This window comes from Medicago sativa, chromosome 4 (assembly GCF_051527215.1).
Source record: "Medicago sativa cultivar Bolivia chromosome 4, Bolivia_mono, whole genome shotgun sequence".
Classification (NCBI taxonomy): Eukaryota; Viridiplantae; Streptophyta; class Magnoliopsida; order Fabales; family Fabaceae; genus Medicago; species Medicago sativa.
Genome location: NC_140752.1, coordinates 11682405 through 11687145, shown reverse-complemented (window position 1 = coordinate 11687145; position 4741 = coordinate 11682405). Strand labels below are relative to the sequence as shown.

General features: G+C 32.1%; 1 pseudogene; it reads right to left on the bottom strand.

Annotated features, from left to right (window-relative positions):
• Positions 1 to 1663, bottom strand: LOC146926337 (UPF0481 protein At3g47200-like; annotated as a pseudogene).
• Between the last annotated feature and the right edge of the window lie 3078 nt (positions 1664 to 4741).

Below are 4741 nucleotides of genomic sequence, written 5' to 3'. Positions count from 1 at the left end.
CTACGTTAACAGCTCACTGAATTTGAATCTATTGAATTTCCAAAAATACACAGTAAGTTATAACTAGAAACACTAAATAGCCACACCAAAACAAACAAAAGGGAGCAACAAGAGACCAATAACAAGTAAAGTAGTTATTAAATGAAACATTTTGATGAAAACTCCTATATTCCAATAACAAAGTTCAAAAGAAAACAAATTAGCCACTGCGGGATGAGTAATATGTTTGCACGATGGTGAGAACCACGAGCAAAGCAGCTGCGACAATTCCTATGAATTTCCAAACTGTAGGTATATAGTACACGAAAATTTCACAAATTTGCCTACATTGATGCCAAGCACGTATAGGAAATTTTCGCAACACTTTTGTGACTTTAATCCCCATGTAGTCATACACATTCAACCTTGCACAAATCTCACTATAACTCAAATCCATTTGCTCGGCTCCTTTGGCAATCGTTCGAAATAATATCAACAATTTTTCATTGCTCATTTTCAACTCATTTACAATAACCCCTTTTTTCTGAAGCAATTCAATGTCATGTTCACAACATATCAAAGCATTAAAGAAAAGTGCATAGGATGTGTATTTGCATCTAATCCAAATTTTGCTTTGCTCCCAAGCAATCAAATTCCTCCACCTCACTTCCGTTGTTTCTTTAATATATAGCGGTGGAATATTCAACTCTCCATAATCACTAAAACTTATATCAAAATCAAATATATCCACCAACTCATGTTGATTTTGATTTGTGATATTTAATTTAGCAGCTCGAATCGTTACCCCAGAAGCACGAAGCCTTGTAGCACAATATAACAATTCTAGCTTTGCTTTTTTTTCCTTCATATTTTTTGTTTTGTTCAACTGTAGATATGTGCATCAAATTAAGTATATGAGCACCTCCACAACTATTCGTCAAAGGGTAACCAAAGGCTAAACGAACTAAATTAGTAGCACGATGATCGTCTTTGCGTTCACTACCATCAGGAAATACCTTCCTAAATATCTTCTTGAGAACAATGAAGGGAATTTGGTTCTCAAGCATTGTGACATCGTTTAAAACAGATAACATTAACACCTTATCATCTGCTTTAAAGATTGAATCATTGTTATAATAATATTCGTCTTCCATGTACTTTTCAAGCTCAAAAAGAAACTCCAACAAAAAACAACCATCCACCATCATTATTTTGGCTAATTCTTGTGATTCTGTTGTTTCGCAGATGTTGTTGTTGCTCCCACCATAGCTAGCACAAATCACTTTATCTAACCTGAGAATGTCATCGCCACATTCTTTTAACCTTATCGCTGATGTTCTATTTTGTTCTTGTACTGGTGATTGCCGGTTAAGAAGTTCGTACATGTAATTCCATTTGGGTTCTTCCATTAATTGAAGGTGTCTGGTGGCTCCTCTATGTAAGGGTCCTATGGAGATATTTTTTGGTTTGTAAGCATCTTCATTTGCTTCTTGACGTTTTTCTGGAACGTTGGAAATGCTACATAATTGAACTTCTGCGTGATTGAGACAACCCAACATCACTTCAATGGGAACTATCCAACTAGAATCAGAATCAGATTGCATCTTCAATACCAAAAATAAGAATAACAAAAATTGGGTGGAGAAATGTGCTAAGCACTAGAATAGGAATTTGGAAATAAATTTCAAATGATTAATTAAAAAGATTGGATGGAATGAAGAGAAATAATTGATTAAAAACTAAACAATCAGTGTAGCTTTCCACTCTTCTTGTTTCGTTGACGACAAAGCTATTAAAATAAGTAACCAAAAAGAACCACCAACCACAACTTAAAATAAGGTCATGGATTATTAGCATTTGAATAAACATGTTTCCCTCTTGCACACAAAACAACAACTTCATAATATACAACTATTTTTATAAATTATAAATTTGATGACTAAGCTGCGAGAACAAGTCTATGAAAAATTAATATTTATGTAAAACCATGTGATCAACTTAAACTAAGGTCCCGAATTCTTATCCGGTCCGTTTTTATGATTTTGGTGGTTTAAGAGCGAATTTATAATGTGAGCCCTAATTAATAAGTTTATATAAAAATGAATTTTTAAAGTATGATTTGTTTTTTTTATATGAAGAGGCTAAAATGAAATATATTACCACGACAGTTGGCCCTCCTAGCACAAGATGTACTTAGGAGGAAACACCAAAAAATACAAAGAGAGTGTCAAATAATATTTACAAGGCGCAACACCGAGTGCCAAAAACAAAAGCAAAAACGAAAGAAAACAAATATTAGCCTATACTGAGGATGGTAAATGGACTGAGCCACCAACCATGATTATTGAAGGGAAGAGTAACGAGTTTCACCTTCAACCACCTAAAGGTTACTAACTTGATCTTGTCCACCACCTGAGAAATAGAACTTTCCATAGCATTAAAAATTCTGTTATTTCTTTCTTTCCATAATTCCCACGTTGTTGCAAACCACCTGTAATATCGATCTCCTCGTCTTAGTAGCACCACCAATATGACTAAAACGAATAAAATGATCTGCCACAGTAGTAGGCATGACCGCAGATACACCTATCCACCGATAAATATGGTTCCAAACAGAGCCAAATGAATTACAATGTAAAAATAAGTGAGAAGATGTTTTCACCAACTCCTACACAAGATTGAGCGTCTATGTCAATAACTCGACGACGCAAAGAGGTTGTCCTTGGTAGAGAGTCTATCACGAAACAAACGCCACACAAACAGCACCACCTTCAAAGGAACATCCTTGATGATAGTTTTATTATGTTAAGAAACAAACTAATAAAGACACTAAACTTCATTCATACTAAAAACAATGATTTTTTTATATTTAATATCCAAACGTTCATACAAAACAATTTTATGGAACATTTCTAGATATGCAAAGTCACTAATAAATTTGTGTACATCAATATATTCTATCATATCTTTTCGAATATGTAAAATGGATATCTTTCAATATTGGTGATATATTCAACACTACTATCATGTTCTTCGAGTTTCTCACTTAAATGTTTTCATTCACTCACTCCGTCATTTACTAAATGACTCATGTGATTGCTGTTTTGAGAAGTCAACAATTTGCAACAAAAAAAATAATATACCTTATCTACATGTTTAGTGTAAACAAACCATTTTCTTTCAAATAGGCCAATAGGAATATGAAAACAAACCATTTTCTTTCAAATACCTTTATCTACTCAATTTTCTGAACAAAATATGAATATGAAAAATGCGTAGAAAGCCTGTCTATATGAAATGTGAGATTCAATTCTCTAACAGGCCATTTTTCAATTAAAATGTATCTAGTATTGGCATCAAGAATACCCCAATTTCTAGGATCGTAGAGATCTAAATATGGGAGTGATCAACGAACCCTACATCAACATTTGATGCATCAAGAACATTATCATTGTCATTGATGAGATTGTCATTATTCAATTTTTCATTAGATTGTTCTAGATTATCTTCTTCTACGACCAATCCATCATTATTCGAAGGCTCGTCTACTCATTTACAAACAAATATATCTATTGCTCCTTTTTGTGATTTATGTTAATTTTAACACTCAATTTTTCTTCCTTTATTCACTACCAGATGCTTGTTTTCACGATAACACTATACGATAAATTAATGAAACAAAACAAATAGATCATAGCACTTGAATCGTGCTCACAATTGAAGTTGCCGCCAGAACCCTTTTCTTCTTTCCCTTTAAGCTACCGTTGCAATTTTGTCTTTCCCTTGTGTGCCTTTCTATTTTGGTATACAATATTGTTATTGCAAATTAGGGATTTGATCTCCCAATAGTTCGGTTGAATAAACAAGCTTTTTCCCCTTCCACATAACAACAACTTTATAATATAGAAATGGTTTGTCCCTTCGGAAACAATATAGAAACGTTTTATATAAATAATTAAAAAAAAAATATGATTAAGCTGCAAGATCGGGTCTATGACAAATATATATTTAAATCAAACCATGTGCTGGGCAAGAACAGGTTGTGAGCACAATAATTTCTGTAAGATTATTGCTTCTCTGTTCTTGTTTTGAACCTTTATTGGGCTAACATGTCGGTAGCATCTGAATTAACTTGTAAGTTGTGTTGGCGTATTAGAACATTACCATTTTGCATCTAAGCATATATAGTGTTAGTGTGCTATTAATAAAAGTTTCTTACAAAAAATAATAAAAATACATATTGAAATGAAGTCCATTAAGTCTATCTGGAGCTACATAATTTATAAGATTTATTTAAATTTTAACTAATTAAATAGTGTGTTTACAACACTTCTCTTATACAATGTTCAGGTGCATGTGTCGCACATACCATTTGCAAATGGAAATTATATATTTGTTTTTTTAGCGCAAAAGACTTTCAATAGATAACTAGGACTCATCTTTTTTATTAAAAAAAAAAATTAATTAAGTAAATGGTCCCTATAAATATTCAGAATTTTGATTTTAGTCCCTACAAATAAAATCACACTTTTTAGTCTCTGTGACATTATCCTTTAGCATTTTAGGGACTGAAAATGCTGATGTAAAATTTTTATAAGGACTAAAAATGTTGATGAAATTTTTTAGACACTAAAAATGTTGACGAAATTTTTTAAAGGAATAAAAAGTACGATTTTATTTTGCAGAGACTAAAAATAAAATTCTAAATATTTATAGGGACCATTTACTTAATTAACAAAAAAAACAAGGAGTCTTTTTTTAC